The 8,070-nt window shown below is 49.2% G+C and overlaps 1 protein-coding gene across 1 annotated transcript in view; it reads right to left on the bottom strand.

Moving 5' to 3' along the window:
• Positions 1-6,198, bottom strand: part of LOC119114896 (ATP-dependent translocase ABCB1) — a 37,014-nt gene extending 30,816 nt beyond the window's left edge. The window contains exon 1 of the mRNA XM_037238953.1: positions 6,101-6,198. The gene's annotated coding sequence lies outside the window, so the exon portion shown is untranslated. The remainder of the gene's footprint in view (positions 1-6,100) is intronic.
• Between the last annotated feature and the right edge of the window lie 1,872 nt (positions 6,199-8,070).

Raw genomic sequence — 8,070 nt, forward strand, 5'->3', positions numbered from 1 at the left:
TAGTGTTAGGTTGGGTACCTTGTGATCCCCATTCCCTGTTCAAATGATCACCAGAGTATTTAGATGCGTTCAGCCAATATTTAACTGACATTTCTAGCGCACTGATAAAGTGGCATTATGCTATGGAACAGGAACTGTTTGGAACTCTTAAACGTCACCAATTAACATGCGCCCGGATGGCCAGTTGCATACCGTTGGCTCCGGTGGGAGCCAACTGGACCCCGCTGAAATCTCGGAAACAAGACAGTTAGAAATGTCTAACCCACGGTGAGGTTGGGGGTTTATGAACTCACTTATGTCAATATTTGGACTTCCTCGGTCATGCCCTTAAGGTCAAATAAGGTCAAACAAGGTTTAACTCCAGACAGGTTCAAAAGTGCTCCCAGACCTTCCATGCGACCGCCGTGAACCTAAATACCTACTCTAAGGAAAAAATCAGTTGTGATTATTTAAAGTTAGTGACATTGTTTGACCTTTAGAAGGGCCAACCGAACAAAAAAAAACTACGAGATTGCAGGTATTTGTCATTCAAATAAGCATCAGATATCTAGATATTCAGATATTTATTACGCCAGGCAGTATGCTCATAAAAAAAAATGTTGGCCGGGTCATTTTAGGTCAGTGACCTAATCTAACCATTATAGATCTAATGGAATACGTATGTTACGGTCACTGTCTTTAACAGTTGAAATGAGCCCGGAAATTACCTCATAAAGCAAGCTAAAGAGAAAAAGCAGGTCAGTTCTGACCTCACTCTGACATTCATACCTCACCGTACGTCAATGGATTTGTTCTAATTGTAAGTGCAGCTAGCGTATTCCCTGAGAAACTATTTCGGACATTTATAGCTTTGTTCCAATCCTCCGTTGTCGCATCAGGTTGAACGATTGCCTAGAGATGGCCTTCGCTGACAGCCAAGGCCTGACTTTGAGCTGCCATAGGTCAGTAATCATACACGGTAGTCCAATTTTCTTGCACCACAAGCCTCGCTATGTGATTGTCTACAGACATGCAAAGTTTGGCGTGGTTCCACCACGCCGTTTGAAAATCACTTTAAAAAACATTCGGAGCGGTGGTCGAACTGACCCCCCTTCCCCGAGCGCGTATTTTAACAGGTGTGTCTCACCTTTGCTGTAATTTCCACGTATGGTTATATCAGACGCGCAAGATTTGATTAGACATACCAGTTGTCTCGACATCCTTCCGAAAAGCTCAGCATTCCGATTTGGAGTAAGCGACCCAGAGGGAGAAATCTCATTTGACTCCCTGCTCACCACTATTAAGGTCATACATTTAATTTGCGTTGCTTTTCCAGTGCATGTGTTCTGCTGTGTTTGCAGCACACCAATGTGCCAAGGTGTTTGTGTAATAAATACTACGAAATCTTGAAACACTCTATTTAGGTAAAAATATTCGCGAACATGAAGCTATTAGCTCACGGATTTAACGAGACACTATATGGCTTCAATATTTCCCCCTGTGGCGTGAATTCGAGTGGCTCTTTTCGAGGCGCACTTTGGCTTTGGGGATAGAGTATCACATGATCCATGTGACAAGCTGGTTTAAACTTTCACCAACACGCTTCTCGGCAACATGCCCTTGCCCACTGGAGCAATCACAACATTCCTTTATTCGCAGCAGTAGGGATGCGCACGGTGGTTGTCATATCGACGGTTCTCGCGACAGCAGGGAAGAGGCGTAGTGGTGTAACAAAGCGCTGGCAGCGTAATCTGGACTGGAAAGCAATTAAAAGTTCTGCATTGACGGTGATGCAGTGGCATCGCCCAGCGCTATTATAAGACGTAAATAGTCCTGACGTTACACCACAGTACGTTTTTGAAGCATGCCCCAAAGGCGAGACAGTCCTTCAAGCGTTGTCATATCCCTTGGAAGACTGCGAATAATTGTCACCAGCATTGTCAGTGAGTGAGGATACACCACCTAGCTACAACAATCCAAACTGAGCCTCACGGTGGGGTGCCGGTAGTGCAGTGGCTAACGCGTCCGCGTTCACCACTGCGCGTCAGGGAAACCAGAGGTACGGGGTTCGATTCCCCGCGGTGCCCGCCCTTCCCGCCAGGGTGAGAGGCAGGCGACGCCATATAGCCCCAGCAGCTGAATGCGTCGTAAAGCCCCAATGACACACGCATTGCGTTGGTCGAATGATATCAGAACGTATGCTAATAAAGCGGCATGTCTTTGACTTTAGCATTGTTGTTTGTTTTCGTCACAAGAACACTCGTTGCATTTTGCTGGAGGGGTAGAGGAAAAGGAAAGAAGCAAGAGACACCGAAATATAGCTATTTCAAACTAAACCAACTTGCATATTTTGGGCAAAAACAGAATAACGAAGCTATCGAACTTATCATTGGTGCCGACATATGCCATGACGACATATCGCACGAGTCGTCTCGATACCAGCCGGTCAGCTTTTGGCGTTTTACCGTGCGTAATCCCCCGATGTTCAAATTCGATCCTGCGACCGATGTAGAAAAAATTCCATTGATCTTGTGTTGCCTGAACGGCAGTAACTTGGTTTGCAGTCGCACATCAGTTTGAAGAAAGTCGAAGGGACCGTGTTTTTTCCGAAAATGAGGACAACGGTCAAACTGGGTCACTTTATGTACCTAGTTGACCTTAAATGTCGTATTAACCCGTGTTTCAGAAAAGAAATACGTCTTTAACTTTTCGAAGCACTTGTTCCAAATTTGATGCACCACAAACCGTTTTCGGTGCAGCGAGTTGAAAAACGGCGACTTCCTCGCGTATTCTTATTTGCTCCTAGTTCCTTTTCGGTACGCTGTACAACTCTACAACTTACTGAATGGGTTCTTGCCGAACATGCGTCTTTTCGTCAAATCCTAAGAAGGTGCGTGTTACCCTCCCGTCGATTTGTCGTGGAATGATCCATTTTTCATGTTGCAGTGCGGGTCGACACAAAGCTTCCTAGGCCTATGTATTTATCCCTGAGAATGTACAGATATGCCACCTTACAATAGCCGGAAACGGAATCTCAGCTCAGCTGAGAGCTAAAATATAACTTTTAGAAACCTTCAATGAAGCTTCGGGCGTCGCAGTATCCGCGAATATCAGGCGGCATTTGCTGGTGTCTGAGTCCGGCTGATAGCTACGCTGTCGTCGTCACTGGGTCTTAACGATACACCCGACGGCTCCTGAGCGGCGAATTGAGAGTGCGTGTCCAGTGCTGACCATAGCCAACACGTAGAAGTGCCAGGTCAGTTCCCAGAGGCACCGCATGATGGTGCACCCGCCGCATCAAGGAAAACTTGCGGTGAACGACCTTTAAGGGCCCATCCCAGGGTCGATGTGCATGGAAGACAGGACACTAAGTATGCATATTTAAATCCGAAATGGACAGATACGCAAAAATCGTACCGCTTCCTTTGCACAGGACGGTAAACGCGAGAACCCCTGAACCAGTAATCGCGTAGCGCAGCTTGCAAGGAAAAACTTTGGACGCTTACTGATTGGGATGTCATGGGCAGTTTGAACTCAATATCTTCTAAAAGGTCAGATGACGGTTTTATGGGAACCCCGGCGGTCAATGTTTTGACAAGACAACATCATCACAGAAATACGCTTGAGGTTCATAACCTGCTGGAGTTTATTTCCTAGAGATCTACAGACCGACTCGGGATACCGACCGTGTCAACGACATCCCAAGGCTACTAGTGCAAAAGGCTACGCAGACATGACGTCACCCTGGGATTAAAGTTTAGTAGCCCGCAGTATGGTTTTTGGTTGATACTACGAAATGGTTGGTAAATACTAGTCGCATGATTAAAAATGGAGACTCAGTCAATAAACTGGATGATGACCCTGTTTTATATCTTTATTTCAATGCTATGTGAATAGATATAATGGGTATGCGTCTCAAACATTCTTAAGACGAATCAATACTGAGATCTGATTCCAAAAGAATGCTATGTGAATAGATATAATGGGTATGCGTCTCAAACATTCTTAAGACAAATCAATACTAAGATCTGATTCCAGAAGGGATCGTACTTAACCACGTTTGCTAGTTCCAGCACCCGAGCCATATTCGTCGTGGCCAACGCGCGTGAATATTTATATGTACTGCATTTTTGTAAAAGGAGCTTTCATTTGTAACTAAATAAATATCATATATGTTAACATTAAATTAATCACTTAGCGATGATCGCCCCTATATATCCGTGCTGAAAAACCTATATGGAGTGAAATGTGAAAATTAGATACTGTGAAGAGGGCAGGTGCTAAGAATTTCGCTGTTGCTGTGCTATGATATCCCGAGGTGTTGGCTAATTCGCAGATCTATAATGTTGTTGTTATTACATGTATAATGTGATTCTTCTTTTCTAGAGACAGAGCCCATCGTCCTCCATGCTGTTGAGGAGGACACTGATGCAATCGCATTGAGGATTGATGGGAGGCTTGAGGAGCGTCACCAGCGCTTTGGAAGGCGGGGGAGGCTCAATGAAGGGTCCCAGGGACCCCTCCCCGAACATCACGAGAGGTCCCTCTTAGTTTGGAATATGTTCAGTTTGCTTCACTTGTTAACCAGTCATACCGATGGGCGCGCACATTGACCATCACTCTTCTCGGCCATGGCTCGGAGGGCCTTCTGTCCCAACCAGGGGTGCTTACCGGCCACCACTCTAACGTCACACGGCCCGGGCTCCTAGTTAGTCCCAGAGCGGTACATCATGCATCGGCACCCTCCCTGACGCAGGAGGCCCTCTAACCGGGGCACTTGGCCCCGGATGGGCGCAAGGGTAGTCTTTGGGCCCGGGCCAGACAAAAAGCTGTCTGGCTAGCCTTCGAGCTCAAGGACGTAGGTTCCGAGCGCCCCAAGGGCCCTCAGGAACTAAGGGAGTGGAACGCGCCTCTGCGGCGCTCCCCCCCCCCCCCCCCTCCAATGCCTCGGTGAGGCAGAAATCAGGACTTGTGCACATGAAATGCAAAACTGTCCGTGCGTAGTGGTGACACCATGCATGCGCATGATTGCAACACTGCAGTAAGTTAAAATGCCCTGAATTTTGTAATTGAGGTCAAAGGAAATACTGTTCATTGATCGTGCTCACGGGTACCGATTCGTGTTATTTTGTGAGGGCCCTGCCCCTCATGTTGAGTTGCACCCCTCCCCCCTTCCCCAATGTTGGCTTGCCCCCTCCTCAATATTTTTGGCTGGAACACTACAAATAACGTGGGTAAAAGATGAGCATAACATAAAGGCTAGCTTCTTTGATCTTTCTGTGTAGTGGCGTCCCGAACCACTCTCGTAATAAAAAGTCATTGTTGCTCTCACCACGAGATACAAACCGTAACAGCTGAGTGGATAAACGATGCAATTAACTTCACATACCTTGCACCAGCTCCATTGCGTGTCTTATGCACCAGAAGACACGCAATGGCTTGCGAGGTAAAACTGAAAAGTTCTGGAATATGGGGATGACCAAGTCCTTCATGTCTAACCCCGTCCAGTTCCCCACAACCAAAATGCGTGCCGCCTACCATGACCGCCATAGAACAGCGCCCTCGGCATCCCACGGTGGCGTCCAAAGGGGAGCCTTCACCTGCCGACCAGAAGAGACGCGCGCGTCCAGTGCCTGATGCCTGGATCCAACCCCACGTGACTATGCCGCTGAAATTGAAGACTTATAAATTATACAAAAATTAAAGACATATATTGCGTTTAATAAAAATAAAGTGGGCTTAATCCGATAAGAACAAAATGTGGTGGGGGGGTTAGGTTGTCAGGCCTGTGGTTTGGTCCCTTCCCCCCGTGATCTACAAAAAGTGGCACCTAAGGTCGTGCTAAAAGCACAACCATCAAAACGTGTGCCCGAAATATGCGCTTCCGAAAGTTGTTAGCTCGTACTGCCCGCTACACTTAGTTACTCAGGCGATGCCCTGACTGGTCCATGCTGGATCCATCAGTGCTCAGCAGTTGCTGAGGGATTACATGACAGTGGACCAAGGCAGTGAATTACTGTAGCCACTGAAACGAAACGTGAAGCAACCATGAACTAAGCTAACAAGCTTCACCACTGTGGCGCACACAACGTTGAACCCCACGCGCGCCGCAGAGACTGACCAGCTGGCCGCGCCGGTGACCCCTCCGATGTTCTCCTGCGCCCGCACTCCACACCTGCACCTCCCGGGACGCCAGCCGACGTGCAACCACCGGGCGGGATCGACGCCCCCCAGCCTGAGCCCGGTACCAGACTCGCACGCCGGCCGCCCATCCCCACCGTGGGCAAATGCTCAGCTGACCGCCGTCAGGACCGGGCGCTGATTGGCTACCGCCGACGTTTGCACCACACCGCGTAGCGCCTGCGCAGGGGGCGAGTTAAAACGCGCAGCGGTCAACGGACCTGACATGGCCGGAATCGGACGCGTCAGGAGTGAAGCTCCTTGTTCAGTTCGAGCCTTCAGCCCCCCCACACGCCAAACTGTGGGAGAAAAGTGGGCCAAATCCGGGGAGAAGTCCGTTTGTTGGCAAATTTTGTTGGTAGTTTCATAAATTTCAATGGTGCCGCCCCCCCCCCCCCCTACCCCCAGTTCACTTTGCGCAGATACGTCCCTGGGACGCAGAACACAACTAAACTGTACCAGATAATATGCATCCCAGGGGGATGCCCCCCATGATGCCCCCCACGCTGAGATCTTTTGAGGATATCTCTCCGGTATGTGATCGCGCTCAAATTTTCAGTGGCATTTGGAGCATTCATTGCACGCGATTTGACGCTATAGACGCGCCTGACTTTTCGTCTTTCTGGGCAGTGACCTGTTAAGCACGGAGCACTGAGCGGTGACCTGTTAAGCACGGAGCACCAAGCAGTGACCTGTTAAGCACGGAGCACCGAGCGGTGACCTGCACGGAGATAGGCGGCCGGCGCGGGAGGCAGGTGGCAACCGACGAATCCGCCGATCGCGCGCGCCGGGCCGACGCTGTCGACGCAGTCCGACAGCATTGACGTAACACTGAAGCACATGCCAATACACATCGATGAGCTCAGAGCACGCCTGTTAGCTCCATGTCGCTACGTGGCGTGGTTTCGTAAATGTGAACATGTAAAGCTGAAAAGTACTATTTTCGGGACAAACTGGTCTATAATCTGGCATAATAGTGTCAATAGTTGACCAAGCACAGCGGAATGAGCTACCAATCGCAAGATCTTGTGGAGATCAATCCGTTGGTCTTTTTTTCAGCAGGATGCATCGTTCTTAGATTGGAAACACTAGGGCCGGGTCGCATCGACTCCCCCTCCCCCCCCCCGCCCCCTGTGAACCAGGGCAGGACGAATAACCTTGCTCGTAATATCCTGTATCCTCGCAGGGCAGGCTGTTAGCGCCAGCCATGAGCTGGCCGGAGTGACCCCTGGTGGTGGTAGCCACCGTCCGAGCACAGGGGTCCCCGAGCAAACGCCCCGCACAGGGGTCCCTGCGCGGCCAGAAGCCAGTGCAGGAACCCCTGGGTCACTACTTACCCGTGATAGCAGGTAGTATGTCCCCAGGTGCATGTTATTTGCCCTACTGTTATCTTTTCTCCTTCCTTCGTTTCATAGCCTCGGGGCGGAAAAGTCCGGCTGTGCGGGGTTCTCACACAAGCAGCCAAACTAGGCAATACGCCACACAGACTGGCTGCACAGAGGGAACCGTCATTTGCACTGCAGGTCCACACACATGGTGCCAGGAACTATACACGCCTGGGAGACAACTCAGTGGAGACAGTCCAACCTGAACCCACTTAGACTTTAGACAGTTTACGTTAACATTAAAGGGAACGTTCCACATTTTAAGATAGTGAAGTAATCGTCAGATGTGATGAGACAAGCTCACCTTTAACTATGGTACACTTCTAAGTAGAGAAGATTACCCTAGACAACACAACTTTTTTGTATAGTAAATATGCTCCCCGATACGTCATTGTTTCGTCACGTTATCACACCTTGCACAACATTGATTGAGCGCCGGCTGACGGCTGTTATATGAGGAAAATCGTGCTCATGAAGCCAGATATGAACGGCTCGGCCATTATGCATATCTGCCTTGATCGACGCA

This window comes from Pollicipes pollicipes, unplaced genomic scaffold, assembly GCF_011947565.3.
Source record: "Pollicipes pollicipes isolate AB1234 unplaced genomic scaffold, Ppol_2.1 Scaffold_3087;HRSCAF=3621_pilon_pilon_pilon, whole genome shotgun sequence".
Classification (NCBI taxonomy): Eukaryota; Metazoa; Arthropoda; class Thecostraca; order Pollicipedomorpha; family Pollicipedidae; genus Pollicipes; species Pollicipes pollicipes.